We start from the raw sequence: 23,405 nt of genomic DNA on the forward strand, positions 1-23,405 counted from the left end.
GGGGAAGGGGAAAGGGACAATCCTTCCCATGCCAAGTCGAGTTGTTCAGACCAAGTAGAAGGTTGTTTAAGGAGAACAGAAACAGCCTTTCCCTTCAGTTCTTCGGGGGAGAGAACAAGTTCCATGTCTGGCAGGTTGTGTTCTTAGGTGGTGCAATTAGGAATTCCAGCCCTGTGTGCTTTGAAGCAGGAAAATGATATTTCTCTCCGTGCTGTTACTGGAGAGCTGGAGCTGAGTGCAGGCTGAGAGCTCTGTGTAAGTGGAGAGGGAGTGCAAACACCAGGAGCTCAGAGCTGCACAGCTGGGGCCATGGTTTGGCTCTGACAGCTCCAGCCTGCAGAGGGGTTGCTCAGCCCTTTGCCAATACTAGGATGCAGCAGGGATTTTCTTCTGAGGTGGGCCTGGGTTTGCCTGGCAGAGCCCCCCAGCCCTGAAGGACAAAGCAGAGCCAAGAGATCCCTCTCTTCACTGTTAAAGGTGTGGTTTAAGGTTCCTGGGGGGACTAGAGCAAACACCCTGGACTGCTCAGCTGCTGTGGGCAGCAAGGGGACCACCACAAGAGAATGGGAAGTGCCATTAAATCCCTCTCCCTGTGTCCCAAGGGAGGCACCACACTGTCCTTGCCATCAGCACAGTTCCAGGGAATGTGCCAGCCAGGGGAGAAGCTGCCTGGGAGTGGGTATCCCACTGGGATCCATGGAACATATTGATTCCCAGGGTTTACAGGGCTGTGAGCAGAGCAGGGACAAGCTGGAACCTGGAAGAGCTGGGGGTGTTCAGCCTGGAATTCTGTGACCCCCACAGCAGGTGCAGCAGAGCCCAAAGCTCCAGGGGCACTTTGGGCACCTGAGGCTTTGAGTGTAAGAAGTATGAACATGATATAAAATACTCTTCATCTCCCTCTCCTCTCACCCCCCCTGCCTGGAAGGTGAAGTGTCTGCTCTCCCATGTTCCTGCTTCCACACCACGGGGGGTTTGGAGCTGAGGGAGGGGGGTTTCCAGCATCCCCTGGTGACTCCAACACTTCTCCATGCTGGGAGCAGAGCAAAGTAAACACTTCAGCTCATTCTGCATTTCCTGGCAATGCACATATTGGGAATTTGAAGATATTAAGATTTTATTTAGGGTGTTTAGGGAAATATATCCATCTGTTCATCCCTGAGACAGATGGGGGTGGATGGCTGAGGCTTCAGGTGCGTTTTTTAACCATAAAACTGGGCTCAGCCCCCTTCAGCCTCTCACCTAAACCAGCCTGAAACCCTAATTCCAACCCCCCTGCCATGGGCAGGGACACCTTCCACTGGACCAGGCTGCTCCAAGCCCCATCCAGCCTGGCCTGGGACACTTCCAGGGATGGATCAGAATAAAAAATCCGTTGGTCAGGTGATTATTTTTAGAAACATCTTCCAGTTATAGAAGTCAAAGCACATCCCACGGTTGGAGTCACCGAGCTCCAGCACCATGGACAGCACAGCCCGGGATGCCATTCCCATGGGAATCCCCTGCTTTCTCTGGGAGGCCCAGGCTGACCGCAGGGAACCTGCTGATGAAATCCAGCAGCTGATAACGCCCTGCAGGGCATCAGGCATGAACTGTGCAGCAGCACATGGGAAATCCATGGAAATCCTGCTCCTTTGTGGCAGCATCACTGTTAAAAAGCCACGGGAAGAGAGGCTGGGAGTGATGGGCAGGAGAGAGAGGCTGAGGCTGGGAACTGGGATAAGTGGGATTGATAAACCTGGCTTTCCCACTGTCCCTGCCTGGGTCATGCCCATCCAGGCTGGATCTGCAGCTCTGGGGGTGAGGTTGCCCAGAGAAGCTGTGGCTGCCCCTGGATCCCTGGAAGTGTCCAAAGCCAGCTTGGAGCAACCTGGGCTAGTGGGAGGTGTCCCTGCCCATGGCAGGGGGTGGGATTGGATGTTTTTTAAGATCCCTTCCCACCCAGCCCATTCCATGGTTTGTGACTCTCTCAGCATCCTTGATGCTGCAGGTCACAGTCTGAAGCTTGGGGTGGTTTGGGTGCCTCTCTGAGAATATGAGAGTGTAAAAATGAGTATAAAACGTTCTCCCTCCACCTCTCCCCTCCCTTTGGCTCAGGGCATCCATCTGCTGCTGAGCAGAGACCATGGTGAGCTGTGTTCCACAAATCCCCTGGGGAGCTGCTGCCTCCCAGATGGATCCACAGGGTAGACTGTGCTGTGTCCAGCTCCTGCTGTACAGAGACATTCAAATTGCACTTTTGAGGGATATTTCGTGTTTTACAACCCAGGAGACAAGAGGTGCCTGTTGGAGGTCAGACACAGGCCCTGCATTGCCCTGTCAGCAAACCAAAACCAGCCCTGCAGTGCTTTATTCGGGGCACTCAGGGAAAGGTTTTTACCCCTTTTGTTCACACCTACAAATACTTTTCCTGAGGGAGACTCATCCTGTGCCCTGAGGGTGCTGTGCCAGCCAGGACGGGTCTGTGTGCCCACAGGAAAACCCCCCAGAGTTGGGCCCTGGAGGCTCTGAGCACCTTGCACTGCCCTGACTGGGATTTGGGTCCAGCCCCCAGCACGAGGGGAGCAGGCACAACCAGGGCCCTGCTCATGGAACCAGGGGGACCACGTTTCCCTGGGCAGCTCAGGCATGGGGGGATTTTGGGGCGCTGAGCTCTGCAACCCCATTCCTTCCTCTGCATCAAAATTCCACAGGCACATCCTAAACAAACAGTGAATTCACAAATGGCTCCACTTATATGCAAGTTGAAAACCTCTGGTTTACGGTGTGAGGGAATAGGCTGGGCTGGTTCTGGGATCCCCCTCCCAGCATTCCTGCCCATCCCATGGTGCTGCTGATCCCAGATCAGGCAGGAGGGGTCCCACAACCCCTTACCCACCTCCCTGGGGTGCTCTGGGCACCAAGGGGTTTATTCAGCCCAACAGCATCAACACAGGCAGAGAGATTTCTTCTCCAATTAATTTTTCCTTTTTTCCCCCTTTTCCCAGGCACTGCTGGAAGGGCTGCTCAGTGACACCCACGTGTGTCCCCTCTGCTCAGTCACACTGAGGAGCTGTGGGCAGGGGAGCAGATCAGGATGTTATACCCCCCTCCCAGCCAGCAATTCCTTCCCAAAACCCCATCTCTCCCTGCCCTCTGGCAGTGGGAAGCCATTCCCTGTGTCCTGTCCCTCCATCCCTTGTCCCCAGTCCCTCTCCAGCTCCCCTGGAGCCCCAGGTCTTCCTGGATCCTTCTCCAGGTGAACCCCCCCAGCTCTGCCAGCCTTTCCTACAGGAGAAGGGCGGTTCAGCCGCTCCATCCCCAGGGGAGGGAGACTGGGCAGAGCCCGGCGGTGCCCCCGTGCCCGGGCATCCCGCTGGTGCTGCTCCAGCCCCCCGGCTGTGGGGACAGTGCCGTCCTGGCTGTGGGGACAGTCCCGTCCCGGCTGTGAGGACGGTCCCGTCCCGGCTGTGAGGACAGTCCCGTCCCGGCTGTGGGGACAGTGCCGTCCCTGCCGGGCTGTCCCTGCCCCGGGCCGGGGGTCGCTCCCGGGGCCGCCGGAGCTGCCGCGGGGCCCCAGCGCTGCCCCGTCCTTCCATTCCGGGGCTTTGGGGAGAGCGGAGCCGGCACGAACATTCCTCGAGGAACGGGCTTTCCCGGGCTGCTCCCGGGGAAGTGCACAGCCGCTCTTTCCCGGGGTAACTCCCGGTGTAATTCCCGGCGCCGGCGGCGCTCCGGGAGCGGAGCTGCAGCGGGGCCGGGCGGGCACGGGGGGTCAGTGTGGGATCGGGGATGGGCACGGGGGGTCAGTGTGGGATCGGGGATGGGCACGGGGGGGTCAGTGTGGGATCGGGGATGGGCACGGGGGGTCAGTGTGGGATCGGGGATGGGCACTGGGGATCAGTGTGGGATCGGGGATGGGCACGGGGGGTCAGTGTGGGATCGGGGATGGGCACGGGGGGTCAGTGTGGGATCGGGGATGGGCACGGGGGTCAGTGTGGGATCGGGGATGGGCACGGGGGTCAGTGTGGGATCGGGGATGGGCACGGGGGGTCAGTGTGGGATCGGGGATGGGCACGGGGGTCAGTGTGGGATCGGGGATGGGCACGGGGGGGTCAGTGTGGGATCGGGGATGGGCACAGGGGGTCAGTGTGGGATCGGGGATGGGCACGGGGGTCAGTGTGGGATCGGGGATGGGCACGGGGGGTCAGTGTGGGATCGGGGATGGGCACGGGGGTCAGTGTGGGATCGGGGATGGGCACGGGGGGTCAGTGTGGGATCGGGGATGGGCACGGGGGGTCAGTGTGGGATCGGGGATGGGCACGGGGGTCAGTGTGGGATCGAGGATGGGCACGGGGGGTCAGTGTGGGATCGGGGATGGGCACGGGGGGTCAGTGTGGGATCGGGGATGGGCACGGGGGTCAGTGTGGGATCGGGGATGGGCACTGGGGATCAGTGTGGGATCGGGGATGGGCACGGGGGTCAGTGTGGGATCGAGGATGGGCACGGGGGGTCAGTGTGGGATCGGGGATGGGCACGGGGGGTCAGTGTGGGATCGGGGATGGGCACGGGGGGGTCAGTGTGGGATCGGGGATGGGCACAGGGGGTCAGTGTGGGATCGGGGATGGGCACGGGGGGGTCAGTGTGGGATCGGGGATGGGCACGGGGGGTCAGTGTGGGATTGGGGATGGGCACGGGGGTCAGTGTGGGATCGGGGATGGGCACGGGGGATCAGTGTGGGATCGGGGATGGGCACGGGGGTCAGTGTGGGATCGGGGATGGGCACGGGGGGGTCAGTGTGGGATCGGGGATGGGGATGGGCACGGGGGTCAGTGTGGGATCGGGGATGGGCACGGGGGGTCAGTGTGGGATTGGGGATGGGCACGGGGGTCAGTGTGGGATCGGGGATGGGCACGGGGGATCAGTGTGGGATCGGGGATGGGCACGGGGGTCAGTGTGGGATCGGGGATGGGCACGGGGGGGTCAGTGTGGGATCGGGGATGGGGATGGGCACGGGGGTCAGTGTGGGATCGGGGATGGGCACGGGGGGTCAGTGTGGGATTGGGGATGGGCACGGGGGTCAGTGTGGGATCGGGGATGTGTCCCCCAAGCTGCCCTGACCCTCTGAGACCCCGAGAGCCCCCTGCCCGAGGGTGAATCCCAGAATCCCAGGATCCCTGAGGCTGGCAAAGCCCTCCCAGCCCATGGATCCCCCCTGTGCCCGATGCCCCCCTTGTCCCCCAGCCCAGAGCACTGAGTGCCACGGCCAGGCCTTCCTGGGACACCTCCAGGGCTGGGCACTCCAAACTTCCCTGGGCAGCCCCTGCCAAGGCCTCACCACCCTTTCCAGGAGGAAATTCCTCCTGATGTGAGTTTAACAAACACAACCAACACCCCACTCGGCGATTCTCCCTTGAGCCCATGGGCACCGATGGTGGATCCCCCTGTCATGGAATCATGGAATCATTTAGGTTGGAAAAACCCTCCAAGGTTTTGGAGTTAACCCAGCACTGCCAAGGCCACCACTGACCCATGTCCCCAAGTGCCACATCCACAGGGCTTTGAAATCTCTCCAGGGATGGGCCCCCCCCCCCTGCCCTGGGCAGCTGTGCCAGGGCTGGACACCCTTTCCAGGTAAAAATTTTCCCAATATCCAATCTAAACCTCCCCTGGTGCAACTTGAGGCCATTTCCTCTTGTCCTGTCCCTTGTTCCCTGGGAGATGAGGTGTCACCACCATCTCAGACACAACACTGGCCAAGAGGCTCCTCAGTGGCCCAGACACCTCCCACCAGTCCAGGTTGCTCCAGGACCTGTCCAACCTGGCCTTGGACACTTCCAGGGATCCAGGGGCAGCCACACCTTCTCTGGGCAACCTGGGCCAGGGCCTCTACTTCCATTTGAGCTCCTGTTCCACCCCTCCAGCACTGGAAATCCCATGGAACATTTGGAGATGTGCCTGTGCATACACAAGGCATGTGCTGAGCTTTCTCTACCTTCCTGTTTATTTTAAATCCTAAATGAAAAAGTACTTTACCTACTAGTGCAGATTAATTTGGAGAGCTGGAGATAATAACACTTTTTAAATTTCCCCTGAATTTCCCAAAGGGTTTGTGGTGATTCAGATTAAACTAATTCAGCTCAGGCTGATGCCCAACTAGAAACAAACACAGGCTTTTTTTTTTGTCTTCTCCCAAGTCCTCACCCCGTGCAGGGAGGAAGCTGTGAAAATAATAAATCCAGTGAGGGATGGGGAAATCCTGGGAGAGGGAGGTTCTGCAGGCTGGGTGTGTCCAGACCCAGGGGGCTGGATTTGGGTCCCCCTCACTGGCAGGGTGGGAATGGGAGGGAGGGGAGGGGTGAAAGGGGAGCAGGATGGTCTTTGTGGGGTCTGGCCCTGTGGGGTCTGGTCCCTGTAGTGCCTCATCTTGGCTTCTGAGACAAAGCATCCTTCCTTCCCAAAACCCTTCCTAAGACCATCCCATGCCTGAGTGTGCAATGAACATCTGCAGGAGTTTCTCTAATTCCCAGGAGTCACTGCAGTGTTAAAATACTGCCTTTGACAGGATGAATCCACCCAGGAAGTGCCCATCTCTGGAAGGGCTCAAGGCCAGGTTGGATGGGCTTTGGAGCAACCTGGTCTCGTGGATTTATGGCTCAAAGCTGGGTTTTCCCAAACCCATCCCAAAATTTGCATGAGCAGCTCCTCAAGTGAGTGGGGAAGGTTTAGATGCTCCATCCCCATTCCATCCCCAAATCCTCAGGAAGGCTGGCAGTGGCTCCCTGAAGAGCCAAACGTGCTGCTGGGGATGGAGAGGTGCTGTTGCCCACTCTGGCTCTGACAGGTGGGATTGGGGCTGGCAGGACCCCCCACCTGTCCCACAGCCCCCCATCCTCAATGGTCCTGCACAGGAACCCCCAAGTACGTGAGGATTTGAAGCCAACAGAGTCTGATTTCTGTGTCATTCCTAAAAAGCTGCCGGGAGGATGTGGAGATGAAAAGCCCACAGTTAATCCTGGGAAGTGTCCAGTGATCCTGTTCTGTGTCCCTCTCTGCCTTCCCACGGCTCCTTCCTGCCCAGGGACATCCCATTTTATCTGCTCTCACATTATCCCTGGGTGAAAACCAGCCCAGCTGCTCTAATTCCAAGTGACAGACCCCATTGCACAGTGTCATCCCGAATTTCCAGCGGGAGGAAGAGAAACAGAGTGAGGAAATGGGGGGAAAAAAGCATTTTAACACTCCCTGGAGACGCTGTAAGATGAGCTGTGACATGGGGGGAGTCTGGGACACGTGGAGAGTCTGGGACATGTGGAGCCAGCACCGGGCTCTGCTCAGCACCGGGCTCTGCTCAGCACCGGGCTCTGCTCAGCACCAAACTCTGCTCAGCACCAAACTCTGCTCAGCACCAAACTCTGCTCAGCACTGGGCTCTGCTCAGCACAAAACTCTGCTCAGCACCAAACTCTGCTCAGCACCGGGCTCTGCTCAGCACCGGGCTCTGCTCAGCACCAAACTCTGCTCAGCACCGAGCTCTGCTCAGCACCAAGCTCCCCTGGCCCAGCTCTGGGGGATTCCAGCTGGGACAGCCCAGCAGGGATCTGCAAGGACTGGGTTTGGGGGGCAGTGGGATTTCCAGTGGTGGTCCCAGGAGTTGTGGGGTCACTGGGAAGTGCCAGCTCGGGGAGCAGAGGGGGGCTGAGCCCGGTGTCCCCCACACCTTGGGGACCCCCTGGGAGGGAGCAGGGGATGTTTGTACCACCCTGGAATAACTTGGGGACAGCCCTGGGGCACGGACATGCTGGGGGTGGGATGTGGGATTCACACAGGATTTACTCTGGGATGTCCAGGGAGGAACCAAAGGGATGGAGACGGGGGATTTGGGGAGGGGGAGTAGCAGAGTAGGGGCACAGGGGGTGAAGGCTGTTGCTGGTGGGTGCCCAAGGCTGGGTGAGGGGCTCCCAGGGCCTGTGCTGAGGGGACAGAACCCAGGTTTGATGATCACCCCCCTCCTGCCACGAGAGGGGAGCGTTTCCTCCAGGGAATCACCTTCAGGGGGATCTGATGGCAGAAAACTGATGTTGTTCTGCAGGAAGAAAATAAATAAATAATCTTATTTGAGGCATATCCTTTTTAAATTGCTTTTTAATTATTAAATTTAATTAATGAAAGTTCTAATTTTTAATCAATAAAGAAGAAAAGACCTTCTCACTCAACAGAGAACTTGATTAAAGGTGGAAATTTTTGAGAGGGAAGAAAACTGTGCTTAGTAAACAGATGAGTTTTCCTCTTATTACAAAAGAAAACTTCCATCACCTTGTCCAGAGGAGGCCACGGAGATGCTCCAAGGCTGGAGCCCCTCTGACATGGAACCAGGCTGGGAGAGCTGGGGGGGTTCCCCTGGAGAAGAGAAGGCTCCAGGGAGAGCTGAGAGCCCCTGGCAGGGCCTAAAGGGGCTCCAGGAGAGCTGGAGAGGGACTGGGGACAAGGGATGGAGGGACAGGACCCAGGGAATGGCTTCCCACTGCCAGAGGGCAGGGAGAGATGGGATATGGGGAAGGAATTGCTGGCTGGGAGGGTGGGGAGGCCCTGGCACAGGTTGCCCAGAGAAGCTGTGGTGGAGCTGAACTGTAAAGTTGTGACGAGCAGAGAGTTCCAGGGAGTGACAGCAGAGCCCTGGGGGGATTTTGGGTGTTTTGTGACAACCCCAGGACAATTCACAGCATTAAACTTGACAAATGTTCTTGTGCTGGAAGGAGATGGGGGTTTTCCCTGCAGGTGAGAAGGACTTTGTACACGGTGTTCTCGGTGGGAGGAAGACCCCATAACCCCCTGCAGCCCCCTGGCATTACCGTGCTGCTGGTGTTTGAACGGGGCATCAGTGGGGCAGCGGGAGAGGCCGGGGGTGGCACCGACCCCCCCCAGTGCCGGGGCTGGCACGGTGGGAATGGGAGCAGGGGAGGGGGAGGTCCCGCTCCCCCCTCGGCCGGGCAGGGGCTGCCCCGCACCCCCAGCAGCTCCCTGGCACCGTCCCCGCTGGAGCAGCGGGAGGATTTTGGCAGCTCCATCACCTCAGTGTCGGGGGAGGGGTCCTGGGGGAGCCCCCCCGCCCCTGTTCGCTCCCTGGTGAGACTGTCCCGGGTTTAAAGCCGCTGGGACAAAAGGATTGGAGGCTCCGGAGGGATCTTACATGTATCCCGGTGACATTTGACATGCTAATCTTATGGAAATGGATTAATTACAAATGCTATTTCTGTAGGCTTAACTCCCGATCAGAAGGTCAGCGCTGGGGGATAAAAGCTGATGAGATTGTGCTGAATAATAATGAAACCCCGGGATTTCTCCGGGATCCGGCGCTGGATTGACGGGGGGAAGCGATGGGGAGCAGGAGGGAAGCCCGGATCCTGCCCCCGGTGCTGCGCAGGCTTTGGAGCAGCTCCAGGGCGCGGGGGAGCGGGAGCAGCTCCCGCCTGGGATGCTGCAGCACGTGGGAAGAGCCGGGGAATCCCGAGGGACACCCCAACCCGCCCCGGGAGGGCGGATGGATGGGGGGAGTCACCCTGGGGAGCACCGTGGGCTGGGGTCCTTCCTACTGCTGAGGGATCACCGCCCTCAGCGGAGAAACAGGGCGGGATGTGGGGTGTGGGATGGGGGAGTGGGATGTGAGATTGGGATGTGATGTGGAATGTGGGATGCGGGATGTGGGGTGTGGGATGGGGGATGTGGGATGGGGGAGTGGGATGGGGGAGTGGGATGTGGGATTGGGATGTGATGTGGGACGGTGGAATGGGACGCGGGATGCGGGATGGGGGGTTTGGGGTGGGGGACTGGGATGTGGGATGCGGGGGTTGGAATGTGGGGGGCAGGATAGGGGATATGGGATGTGGGATTGGGATGCAGGACGCGGAGTGTGGATGTGGGAATGTGGGGTGCAGAGGGTGGGATGCAGGATGTGGGATGGGGGAGTGGGATGTGGGATGTGAGGTGTGGGGTGTGGGATGTGGGGTGCAGGGGGTGGGATGTGGGGTGTGGGTGTGGGATGCGGGGTGTGGGTGTGGGATGTGGGGTGCAGGGGGTGGGATGTGGGGTGCAGGGGGTGGGATGCGGGGTGTGGGGGTGGGATGTGGGGTGCAGGGGGTGGGATGCAGGACGCGGGGGGCGGGCGGGAGGCGGGTGCAGGGAACGGTGATTTCCAGGCGAATCAGTTCGGTAACTGCGCTCTCGCCCTGTGCTTCCCTTCTCCCTCCCCAGTTCCCAAGGATAACGCCGGCAGACGGGCGCCGACATTGGCTCTGCCGCCGGAGCAGACACGGAATTTGCTTTTAGTCATTCCCATTCCAGTTTATCCGGCGGCAGCGCGTTCCCATGGGAATTGCCGGTGCGGGCAGGCGGCAGGGATGGGATGGGCTCGCGGGGGAGGGCTCGGGAAAACCTCCCCGGGCCGGGGCCGGGGGACCCTCCGGGACCCTCGTGGTGCCGCTCCGGCTCCGCGCCAGGAAAACTTCCTCTTGGGAGCGCGGGTGTTCCCATCCACCCTTGGCATCACCCTGGATCCCCCGATGGATCTGCCAGAGTGGCAGCACCCCCTGCCCGTCACTGCTCTGGCGTGGGGCCGGGGGGCTCCGTGTGAGCAGGAGGGTGAGATCTGTCCCGAGCCACACGGGAACAGCCGCGGGAAGCGGGGCACGGAGTTCCGGCAGGGAAGCTCCTCGGGAAGGCAGCCGGTGGCTCCCAGAACCCTCCCAGCACGGGACAGCTGCTGCAGGGGGCTGTGCCTCCGCACTCGGTCCTGCCCTGCCAGCCCCTGGAGATGGGAAGGAAAAGGACCTGGCTGGGACATGCTGATGCTCCCGGGAAATCAGGGAATACAGGAAGCTCAGGTACCCTGGGGGCTCCTGGAGGTGGAAAGTCCTGGAGGTGGAAAGTCCTGGAGCGAGAGGGTCCTGAAGCTGGAGGGTCCAGGAGGGTTCTGAAGCTGGAGGATTCTGGAGGCTGAGGGTCCTGGAGCTGGAAGGTGCCTCCTGCAAGGGGCAGAGCCAGGGAGTTATTTATTTCACGTGGTTTGTGGGACCGGTTTTTGCTTTGTCGGGCATCAATAAACCATTTCCTCGGATTCCTGGTGCTCGTGTCCTGTTAGAACCAGGTCAGAGGGGTTCGGGAAGCTGCCTGGATGTGTGTGACCCTCCGCTGGGAGGAGCTGGGCTTCGCCTTTGGGAATTAAGCCCGGGATAACTAAAGCCTCCCTTCCTCCGCCCTCGGCCCGGGCGCTGGGATGCGCAGCAGCCCGGCGGGAGCCCTGCAGATGGTAGCAGAGCTCCACTGCAGCACAGCAGCGCCCGGGCCGGCATTGAACCGCTCCCACGTGTGCCTCTGGCATGTCTTTCCAGCAGGGAAAAGGTGCCTTTGCTCGCTCCTGCCCGGCAGAGTGTGCTCCCCGGGCTGCACTTCCCAGCGGGATGCGGGGAGCAGGTCCTGGTGCCGACCCCGGATGGATGGAGCAGGAATGAGGAAGGAGGTCCTGGCCCAGACCCCAGACTAATGGAGAGGGACCAAGGAAGGAGGCCCATGTGTGGTCCCTGGATTGCTGGAGCTGGGCTGAGGAAGCAGGTCCATGGCAGGGAACCTGGACTGGTGGAGCAGGGCCAAGGAAGGAGTTCCATGGTGTGGACCCTGGACTGGTGGAACAGGACTGAGGAAGCAGGTCCATGGCAGGGAACCTGGACTGATGGAGCAGGGCTAAGGAAGGAGTTCCATGGTGTGGACCCTGGACTGGTGGAACAGGACTGAGGAAGCAGGTCCATGGCAGGGGCCTTGGATTGACAGAGGTGGAGTGAAGATCCCTGGCCCAGGCCCGGGATTGGTGACACAGCTGCTGAGGAGCAGCCAAGATTGACCTGGAGGGGTCACTCAGGGCTTTCAGTGACAACTCCTGATGTCCCTCAGACCCAGCCAGAGCAGATTTACACCTGAGCAGCTGAGCACTGCGAGTATTTCCCACAGTAAGAAGTGCTGGGAGAGGAAAAGGCATTTCCAGGAGCAGGTGACTCCCCCTGCCTGTTTTCAAGGGCATTAGTGAGGGGTTGTTTGGGATTTGATATCCCAGCCCTGGCAGGGAGTGCACAGAGCAGGGCTGGCTGCAGAGGGGTTGGATTTGCAGGGGTAGGGACAGACCAAAGCCAGCAGAGAGCTCAGCCAGCCCGGGATTTCCTGGCAATGCTCCCACTTGGAGCATCCCCGGGGGCTCAGGTCAGGTGGGGGTTCAAGCTGCTGCCCCAGGGGAACACCAAGAGCCAAGAGCCAAGAGCCAAGCTGGGAGAAAACCACATGGAAAACCATGAAACCTCCCCCGGGGGTGGTGCTGGGGGTCCCATCAGGTGGGTCCCTCCTTCATCCTCACTGGGACACCCATGGGAGCCGGGATGGACCCAGAGCTGGGGGAGTGTCTGTGCCCATCAGGAATGTGGGCATTGGCTTTCTGGAGGAGTGTCTGTGCCCATCAGGAATGTGGGCATTGGCTTCCACTGCAGTTGCAAAGACTGGGATTCTCCTTACAGCAAAAAAAATCAGAGTAGTGGAAGAGGATCTCGTTTGGCAGGAAGGATGTTATTAGTTTGAAAGGAGGTTCTAACGAGAGTAGGAAAAATAACCCCTGCCAGTGTAATAATTACAGAGCCTCCACTTCTCTCCATTGGAACATTTTAATGACTTTTAAAGCAGAATCACTTAGTTGGGTTTTTTTTTCCTTTCCGGAACATCTAAAACTCAAAAGGTCTTTTCCCCCAGTCTTTTGTTTTCTTAGAAAAAGAAAAAAACCCTGGAAATCACAAACTGAAATGGAGAAATAAGATTCCTGGATCAGTGAGAAGTGAGACAGGAATTAAGGGATTTGAGGGATGTGCTCACCCCACCCACCATGGGCTGGACAACCTTTTCCAGGGAGAAATTCCTCCTCCTGTCCCACCTGAGCCTCCCCTGGCACAGCTGGAGGCTGTTCCCTCTCCTCCTGTCCCTTGTTCCCTGGGAGTAGAGCCTGACCTCCCTGGCTCCCAATCCTAAAAAGCTGTAGTTGTGCTCAGGATGGACCTTTCAAAAGCAGGGATGACAGTGATCAGCCACGGGAAGGGCTCCAAAGGCTCCAGACCAAGAGCTGGGATGTCCCTTCTCCCAGCACTCCACACCCTTCCTTGGGCACACTGGCTCCTGCTGCCCTTTCCCGGGAATATTCCGGGCAGGGATCCCCCCAGCACGTGCTGCCTGGGAGGTGGCAGGGCAGCAAACAAGACTGACTTGCAGCAGGATCAGGATTTGATGGCAAACAAATTGGCTCCTCCGTGTCCTGTCGGTGGGAGCCGCGTTCACAGATCATGTTTATTAATGAACCCGGATCTCTCCCCAGCGGGATCACAAACCCCCTGCTTGGGATTCACTTGGTGCTGCATAATTTGACATCCTCAGAGCAGGAGCACTGTCAAGAACTGTGCATTTCCAGAGACAAGGTTTGGGTGGGAAACTCCTTGGCAAAGTCCCTCGGCAGCTGGATGTGACCTCGGGGTCCATCAGGTCACAGATTCCTGCCCTGGGCAAATGCAGGGGTTGAAAACAGCCCTTCACCTTCCCCAAAAGGTTAATGGTTTTGTTTGAGTGCCTGCTCAAATATCTGGGTGTTCTGGGGTGTTCCTCCAGCTTCCACTGGTGGGGGCAACACAGGAAAAAATTCCAAGACAGGCAGAAAATGTACATTTTCACTGCCAGAGCAAGCAGGGGGATGAGAGCTGGGAATGTCCCTGGAGCCATGGGGATGGGGCAGGAGGATCCAACACCCAGAGGGCCCAGCAGGTGACACAGCCTTGGCTTGGATCGTGGGAATTGGGGCACACAGGCATCAGCTCCAGCATCACCTGGCAGCCTTTCCCTCCTTGTGTGGTGAGGTGGAGAACCATGGAATTCTGGAATGGTTTGAGTGGGAAGGGACCTCAAAGCCCATCCAGTGCCACCCCTGCCATGGGCAGGGACACCTTTCACCAGCCCAGGTTGCTCCAGCCTGGCCTTGGACACTCCCAGGGATCCAGGGGCAGCCACAGCTTTTCTGGGCAACCTGGGCCAGCCCCTCCCCACCCTCCCAGCTAGGAATTCCTTCCCAAAATCCCATCTCAATCTCTTCTCTTTCAACTTAAACCCACTCCCCTGTCCTGTCACTGCTTGCCCTTGCATAAATTCCCTCTCCAGCCCTGCTCTCATGACTTCCCAAATCCACCAGGAACCTTTGATTCCTGGAGAAACAAAGAGGTGCCCACTCATCAAACTGAACAGGAATTTCCTGCAGATTTTCCCCAGAACAGACAGCAGCAGTGACAATGATTACTTGTTACATCATTAATATTTAACAGCTTGCCACAATAAAATATTTAAACTCAAATATATTGATTTTTAGCACGTTAATACAGTTGCAGCACAAACAGGATTAGCAAGGTCTCACGTGCAGAACTTTAATTAAATCCATAAACCACACTTTTTTAATAAGCTCACACATGGAACTTCATTTTAAATAAATGCTTTAAACCAGGCAGAGTGGGATGGGAGACTCTGCAGGACACGGGGAATCCTGTCTGATTCCCAGTCTGGCTGCTGAGGATTCCTGCCCACCCAGGGACCTTGGGTGACATTTTATCCTGCTCCAAGTGGGCACTTAAATGTTGCCCTCAAGAAAGAAATAAGTTTTATCAGGGAATAATATGAGTTTAGGTTGAAATTCTGTGGTTTTTTCTGCCTTCTAGGGGAAGGTGTCCCTGCCAGGGCAGGGGTTTGGAATTGGATGGTCTTTAAGGTCCCTTCCAACCCAAACCAGCCACAGGAAACAATTAAATTGTGTTGCTGGAAGAGCCTGATTGAGAGAGAGAAACCTTTGTGGTCTCTGACAAACAGACACAACTCAGACTCCTTTGGTTCAGACTTGTTGAAAGCAGAGTTAAGTGGTTAAATACCAACCCAGCAGCTCCCCCCTGGCTTGGCCTGTGCCCCCCAACAGACACCCCGCGTTTGGGGGTGTCCCTCTGCCCGTGGGTGAGGGGGGGCTCTGCCACTGAACCCCCCCAGTGCCAGGGCTGAGGGGATGCTCAGCACTGGGATTTCACAGCCAGAGTCACCCATTTAGGCTGGTGTTTGGAGTTCCTTCCCCCAAAATATTAGTAAGAGAAAGTAAAAATATGATTTGTGTCCCTGATTATAATATTGCATAATCAATACATGCATATTTATACAGCTCTGCCTGCACAGTCCTGCTGTTCCTGTGCAGGAGATGCTGCTCCCTCCTTCCCATCTCTCCTGTGTCACACCAGGACTGTGTTTTTCCTGGCTGGAGCTGCCCCTGGGAAGGGCAGTGCTGCTGGAATCCCACCCTGGGTATCAGCTGCTCCCATTCCCAGGTTCCTGGCACTGTGGGATTTGCCCATCACAGCTCCCTCTCCTCCCCCAGGGATGGCTCTGGTGGCCCAGAGCTGCCACCGTGGCCCTGCCACCCCAGAGGAGATGCCCAAATATTGCCCTGGATGCCCCAGTTTTCCAGGGAGCATCATCTGCTTGGAATCCTCCCTGGGAGCTCTCGGAGAGGAGGAACCAAGACAGAATCCCAGAATCCCTGAGGCTGGAAAAGCCCTCCCAGCCCATGGATCCCCCCTGTGCCCGATGCCCAGAGCACTGAGTGCCAGGGCCAGGCCTTCCTGGGACACAAACCCACCCAAACAATGAGTTTTGTGCCCAAACTCGGGTCACTCCTGGAAAGGACGTGTCCCAAGGGCAGGTGGGACCAGAGCTGTGGGTGCCCACGGGCACAGCTGGTGCTGGAATTTGGGATCTGGCCCTGGATGGCCTGGCAGGGAGCTGTGGATCCAGAACCACCCAGCCTGAGGTGCTGCTCCAGCTCCCCTCCTCCCTCCCTCCCTCCCGCTCAGCAAACAGGGCTCACTGGGAATATTTGTTGTTGCTGCTGTTGGGCTGGGTTTTTTTTGCCTTTGCACTTCTGCTACTTAAAAATGCTGAAACTAATTTCGCCTGCTGCATTTATTCCTCCCCAGTTCCTGAGTGCCCAGGCTGCTCTGCCAATTACCTCCAGCTCAGGGAGAGGTTTTCCAGCGTAATTAAAGGAAATAAGGACAACGAAGCAGCCCGAGGCAGCCCCGGACCCGAGCAGAGGGAGGGGGCAGGGGCAGCCGGGTCTTCCCACCTTTCCTGCCTTCCAGGGGGCTGCAGGGGCTGGCCCGGTGCCCACTGAGCCTGGAGAGCCTCTCCGGGGGGGATCCCACCCGGCTGACGGTGGGGAAGGACACGGACATCACTCGGGTCCCCGCTCAAAGGAGCTCCCCCCGACTGAGCCCAGCACTGACCTGTCCCCACGGCTCGAGCTCCCAGAGCCCTTCCCGGGTGCTGGGGTAGTTTTGGAGCATTTCCTGTCCCAGCCGTGGCATCTGGGAGGAGATCATCGGCCAGCCCTTCAAATCCCACCAACATCTGCCCTTCCTGAACCTTAACATTGTCAGGAAAACCATCTCCAGGCACCCCTGGGTGGGTGGGCACTGCCCGGGTGCCAGCACAGCCTGTGCCCCCTGTGATGGGCACTTGAGCTTTGTGCCAGATCCAGCCTGAGGGGAGGGAAAAAGGAAAAGAGAAAGAGGGAGTAAAAACCTTCATCCAGCTGCTGGGGATTGGTTTTACTGCAAAAATCTCGTTTCTTTTGGAAATGAAGGGATATGGGGGTTAGGAGCAGGAAGGGAGAACATCCATTCCTCCTTGTCCTGTCCCTCCATCCCTTGTCCCCAGTCCCTCTCCAGCTCTCCTGGAGCCCCTTTAGGCCCTGCAAGGGGCTCTCAGCTCTCCCTGGATCCTTCTCTTCTCCAGGGGAACCCCCCAGCTCTCCCAGCCTGGCTCCAGAGCAGAGGGGCTCCAGCCCTTGGAGCATCTGTAACAACTCCACGTCCTTCTGCCGTTGGACCCCAAAGCTGGATGCTCTATTCCAAGTGGGACCTCACCAGAACACCGTGTGCAAATGGCTTGATTTGGGAATATACAAAGCTGTCTGTTCACCAAAAAAAAAAAAAAAAATCAGGGAAAAAGAACATCAACTGTACAAAATCTCATTTTTCGACTGGCTGTGGCCAAGAGCATCTTCTGGCTTAATGTGATCGTTTATAATCTGAAGGCAGAAGTCTCATGCAATTTGATTTACATGAAACGAGTCAGAAATAAATTTTCCGAAGCCGGAGAGCGCTGAAATGTCAAACCCAAATGAACTGCCTGGAAGGAAAAGTGGTCTGGGACTGTCACTGGGACCTGCACGGCCCCACGGCCAGTCCAGAAGGCTCCTCAAGATGGAAATAATTAGTGGTGCTGAGCAGTGAAGGTGCACAGATGGTGCTGGAGGTCTGCAATATTCCCTTTATTATTACCTGCTGAACGCAGGGAAGTGAAGCTGGTTATGGACCCAGAGGCAGCTTCACACCTGATATGAGTGGAATCAATTTAAAGATAAGTTTTATCACATGAACTGCAGAGAGAGACTGTTTGCAAGGGCCTGGAGGGACAGGGCACAGGGAATGGCTTCCCAGTGCCAGAGGGCAGGGAGAGATGGGAGATTGGGAAGGAATTCCTGGCTGGAAGGGTGTGGAGGGGCTGGAATAGAATTCCCAGAGGAGCTGTGGCTGCCCCTGGATCCCTGGGAGTGTCCAAGGCCAGGTTGGAGCAGCCTGGGCTGGTGGAAGGTGTCCCTGCCCATGGCAGGGGTGGCACTGGGTGGGCTTTGAGGTCCCTCCCACCCAAACCATCCCATGTTCCAAGATCCCTTTGAGATTCCCTTGCCCACAACCAGGGAAAGCAGATCCCAACCCGTTTCCCGCAAGCAAACTTTAAATTAAGTGCACCAGAAGGGTGCAATGGCTGCTTCCCTTTTTATGCTCTCAGCTTTTATTTCTGCAGGTCCTTTTGGTCTCAGCTGCTGATGAAGTGCTGGGCTATCTGTTGCAGATGACTTTAGGCAAGTCGTGTTTGCCACGGCCACGCTCGGCGGAGCCACTGCGGGAATATGCAAAATAAATGTTATGAAAGCAACATGATTAAATTTTCTGACAGTGGTTGCCACGATGTTCAGAAATGCATGAAATGAATGAGAATTGTTCATGGCTTTGTTATCTGTGCCAGGTTGCCGGGGAGGGAGGGAGGGGGAAAAAAAAAATCCTGAAAATTAAAATAATTTTTCAATACGTTAGATAAATATCAGGGCTGTGGAAGGGGTGTGTGAGCAGGCAGGAGGAGGCTTTCAATTAAAATTAGGGGAAGCTGAACCCAAAGGGTGGCACAGGGCTGGTGTGTGCAGGCAGGGGAGGCTGCTCAGAGCCTGCCCAGTGCCAGCAGCTGGTGGTGGGACAGGCTGGAAGATCCTCCCAGCTGTGGGGATGCCACGGGTGTCCCACCATTCCTGTATTATTCCATCCCTGGAAGTGTCCAAGGCCAGGCTGGACAGGGCTTGGAGCAGCCTGGGCTGGTGGAAGGTGTCCCTGCCCAGGGCAGGGGTGGCACTGGATGGGCTTTAAGGTCCCTTCCCATCCAAACCATCCTGGGATTCTGGGACTCTGTGGAGGAACCAGTTTGTCTTGTCCATGAAGAAACATTCCAGACCGGCCTGGGGTCCTCTAACCCGGACAGTTTAAACCTCCAAGTCTGCTTCTCACTACATCTCCACCAGAGTGTGGTTCTTGTACCTCTGCTGGCCATACAGGTCATCAGAGAATCATCATCCCAGGGTGCTTTGGGTTGGAAGGGACCTTAAAACCCATCTCATTCCATCCCTGCCGTGGGCAGGGACACCTCCCACCAGCCCAGGTGGCTCCAACATGGCCTTGGACACTTCCAGGGATCCAGGGGCAGCCACAGCTTCTCTGGGCAACCTGGGCCAGGGCCTCCCACCCTCCCAGCCAGCAATTCCTTCCCAATATCCAACCTAAATCTACCCTTTTCCAGCTTAAAACCATTCCCTGTGTCCTGTCCCTCCATCCCTTGTCCCCAGTCCCTCTCCAGCTCTCCTGGAGCCCCTTTAGGCCCTGCAAGGGGCTCTCAGCTCTCCCTGGAGCCTTCTCTTCTCCAGATGAACCCCCCCAGCGCTCCCAGCCTGGCTCCAGAGGGGCTCCAGCCCTTGGAACTTTCCCTTCCTACATGGGAAAGCTCAGGGGAGCAGCAGAAGCCCCCAGACAAATCTGTTTGCCCTTCAGGCTCCTGCTTTGCTCTAAGCACATCTAACCAGGCTGCCTGGCTCTATTATTTCTTTCCCCGTGAACAGCCAGCTCAGCCTCAAATGCATTAAAATTGAAAGTGAGTTTTGAATGCAGCCCAATATTTTATCTGCAATCCTGTATCGTGTGTAATTTGCTTGGCCCGGAGCAGAGAAATGGCTCTTGTCGACTGCATGGGAAATAAGGCAAAGATAATGCCAGGGGTTTTGCTTTATCCCCAGTGATGGATGCTAAGCTGGCTCAAAACCTGGGCTTTAGCTGTCCTCAGGAGCTGAGCCAGAGGTGCCAACTGCCCTGGGATCTGTGCTGAGGCACAGCCCTGCCCAGGGGGATGTGGCCATGGAACTTCAGGGATAGCCCAAAGCCCCTGGGGCTGGTGGGCATCACCTGGAACAGCTCTGGACAAGGTTGTGAGAGGATCCTTCACCAGGACGAGGTTCTTCCCCCAGAGGGTGGTTGGCACTGCCCAGGCTCCCCAGGGCAGTGGGCACGGCCCCAAGGCTGCCAGAGCTCCAGGAGGGTTTGGATGATCCTCTGGGGCACAGGGGGGGATTGTTGGGGTGCCCTGGGCAGGGCCAGGGGTTGGACTGGATGGTCCTTGGGGGTCCCCTCCAACTCAGGACATTCCATGACTCTGTGAATAGCAGGAGGGAGGTGCTGCAGGAATCCCAAACCCTGCTCAGTGACGGGAGGAGGCACCAGTGCCCAGGGAGGGAAGGCACTGAGCCCTGGCTCTGCCGTGGAATTGGGGGCTGCCTCATTTCTCTTCATTAACCAGCACCCAGCACGAGGCAGAACATGCTTTTCCACATTTTGGTAGCTAATGAAGACTTGTTTGCTGGGATGGGAACAACTCACAGCAGTGCTTCCCCTGCCTCTGTGGGGCAGCTCAGGTCAAAGCAGGCCCAGAGCCCCTGGTGGGCTTTGGCAGGAGAAACAGGGTTTGTGGCAACCTGTGCTGGCTCATAAATTCCTCTGGGAACATCCCATGCTCCAAGTGCAGCCCGTGGGCTGGAGAACCACGTGTCCAAGGCCAGGTTGGATGGGGCTTGGAGCAGCCTGGGCTGGTGGAAGGTGTCCCTGCCCATGGCAGGGGGTGGCACTGGGTGGGCTTGGAGGTCCCTTCCCACCCAAAGCATTCCAGGATTCTGTGATTCCTCTCACCTGCTCTGGACACTGTGCTCTAATTAGTTTTTTGATGCAATAATTGGGAAGTGAAAGAGCTGATGGGGCTGAGCTGTGGGAGCAGCATGGAACACGTGGAAGAAGAAGACTGTTTTTTTGGAGAGAGAGGGTGGAATTCCTTCCCAGCCCAGGCTGTGCAAACAGCCCAGCTCCCACTGGCAGCAGATCTGTTCTGCACAGGGTTCTGATGGATCTGCCTGACTCCTGCTCTGCTCCAGGCACTTGTTCATGGGCAGGAGTTTATTTGTTGTGACTCTGGTAGTGAGCAACATTTTTTAACGAACCCTATAAAAGATTTCAGGGAATGGAGATGGGGAAGGGGAAGCAGATCGGCCTCAGAGGCAAATCTCAGGCCTCCCAGATTTCTAACACTGTTCTCCCTCTGGAAGGGAGATCATGATCCAGTGTCCTGTGCAGGTCACTGTGGTTGGCAGTGAGCTTTGATCTGCTCCCTTTCGCTGTTTCCTCGTGCACAGTTTCACTTTAAATGTTCACTAAAATATCTTTTGCCCTTTCCTTTCTTCTGCCCTGTGCTCTGAAGTGAGTCTGCCCAGGGATGGGCTGGGACTGGGACTGCTCCCTGTGGGATTCACTCCCAATAACTCAGGGACTGCACTCGACTCCTGCTTCCCCCTGGCCCGGGGGTCTCCTCTCCCCTGCCCTCCCCTGGCTGCTCCTCTGGCCAGGCGGGCTGGGAACGAGCTCCTCTCCTCGGCTGGAACCTGCCAAAGGGGAGGGAATTCCTGGAAATAGGTCAAACACCACAAGCAGACCCGGAAGATCCTTTATTCTGTGCCGGGAAGCAAAACCTTGGGGAAATTTGAGCTGCTGCCTCCCATGTAACCGTGGGTGTCTCTGTGCTGTGGGGACCCCTCCCTGCCCCGTCCCCCCACTGGCAGGTGCTGCCCTCACATTTTAGGAGAAATGGTTTATTTTTTGCTGGAGCGATTTTTAATTGAAACAGAGTAGCCAGGTAATAAATTATGAAAATCTCCAGCCAGGTCTTCTTTGAGCATTTAAGGAAAAAAAAAAAGCTTCACTTGCAAAGTTACCCTGACATTGTGGTTTTTGCATAGCTAATAAACCACGCTGTCTTTAACTCCAAAGTGGGCATTTTCATGGAATGCTACCCTTTCCATTACTGCAGACATCTTCCACTTAATTTGGCATGGGACACATCAACCTTGGCTTTTGGAGACAAGGTTGGAGCCTGCAGAGCATGAAAATGAGTTCTTCTGAACACCTTTTTTTTTCGGTCCTTTGCTGCTCCACGGGGCACAGGTCTGGAACCAGCACAGGAACAGGGGTCACATTTGGTGTGGTTTGGCCTGAAATTATTGAAGGAGATGCAGTTCCTGCCTGTGACAGTGTGTTCCCCCCAGCCTGACCTTTATTTCCCAAAGCCCTGCTCCAGTGACAGCCACCAGTGGGTGTAACGACGGGTCTGGTCGTGGTGGCTGAACCCAACTCACAGTGGGTTTGGGGGAGACACAAACAACCACCCTGTTTTTCCCCCCAGGAAAACAGAACACTTTGAGCCACAGAGTTTTTTCTGCTGTTAATATGCATATATTTTACTGAATTCATTTTGAAACATTCCCTTGTCCTGGAGTGCCTGCAACAGCCTTCTGCTCCTCTGTGGAAAAATAGAATTTTCTCATTATTGCCAGATTATTGTTGAAAAGAGATGATAAAAAAGGAAGACAGAGCTTTCAGGTTGGATTAGCTCTTCACTCAGATCTGCTGGAGGTGTTTTGTCACCTTCTCTCCCATGGGGGACCTGGGGTGCTCTGCCAGCCCTCGTGGCCACGCAGAGATGGGAAAAACAGGGGAAAAGGAGCAATGGAGATGGATGTGAAACAAATGGCTTCCTTTCCTCCCAAAAGCAGTTCCCAGGGCCACGTGTGGCACTTCCAGGGTGAGCTCCTGCTCCATGGGCTTGGTAACAAAGCGTGGCAGCAGGTTAAGCTGGGATTAGTGGTGATTAGGCTGAGCAGGCTCTGGCTGTGCTACTTCACCAGGGCTAATGAACTAAAGTGTTTATTTCATGCTTCATTTCTACAACTAAATGTCTGTAATATATAATGTGATTATTCCAGCCTTTCTTCAGCTGCAGGCTGATGGCCACAAGGAACCTGAGAAGTGTCATTATTGCAGGGGAAAGTGCTGCTCAGGTATTTCCGTGAGAGGGTTATTAAGTGCTCAACCAGAACATCTCTGTCTCGTGGAAACAAGTAAACCCAGCAAAATAATATCTAAGGAATTATTAATACTTTATTCCGTCATCTCAGGAACTCACAGGGATCTTTTGGGACTATAATTAATGTATGCTCTGCCCACTCTTGGAATATATAAAGTCTTGATATACTTTCATCCCGATTTTGCCATGACACACTCTTCGAGTTTTGCTATTTTCCTGTATAATTTATGGCCTTCTCCAGCCTAAATGGCTCCATGATTCTATGGCCACATGACTCATGTTTTGAGCTCTAAACACTGCTGTGGTAGATGTGCACCTGCTGAATCACTTCTGTTCTCTTGATCACATTTACTGTGAGACTACCCAAAAATCCCACAGCTCCCACACTGATGGCACCTGCTTTTCTCCATGGTACCTCAGTGTTAGGGCTTGGAGAGGGTGGTCAAACACTGGAATGGCTTCCCAGAGAGGGGGTTGATGCCCCAGACCTGTCAGTGTTGCAGAGACATTGAGACACAGAACCACAGAACATCCCGAGCTGGAAGGGACCCACATGGATCGAGTCCAACTCCCGGCCCTGCACGGGGCAATCCCACCCATCCCACCACGGGCCCTTCACATCTTAAATTTTGGACAGCTCAGGCAGTGGGACCAGATGATCTCTGTAGGACTGCAGAATCCCAGACTGGTTTGGGTGGGAAGGGACCTCCAAGCCCACCCAGTGACACCCCGTGCCATGGGCAGGGACACCTTCCACCCAGGTTCCTC

At 56.5% G+C, this 23,405-nt stretch overlaps 1 long non-coding RNA gene across 1 annotated transcript; it reads left to right on the plus strand.

Moving 5' to 3' along the window:
• The first annotated feature begins 11,383 nt into the window (after positions 1–11,383).
• LOC135416815 (uncharacterized) lies at positions 11,384–18,084 on the plus strand. The gene is made up of 2 exons (XR_010431753.1): positions 11,384–11,585; positions 17,943–18,084. It is a non-coding gene; the product is annotated as an uncharacterized LOC135416815 (long non-coding RNA).
• The last annotated feature ends 5,321 nt before the right edge of the window (positions 18,085–23,405 follow it).

This window comes from Pseudopipra pipra, chromosome 6 (assembly GCF_036250125.1).
Source record: "Pseudopipra pipra isolate bDixPip1 chromosome 6, bDixPip1.hap1, whole genome shotgun sequence".
Taxonomy (NCBI): domain Eukaryota; kingdom Metazoa; phylum Chordata; class Aves; order Passeriformes; family Pipridae; genus Pseudopipra; species Pseudopipra pipra.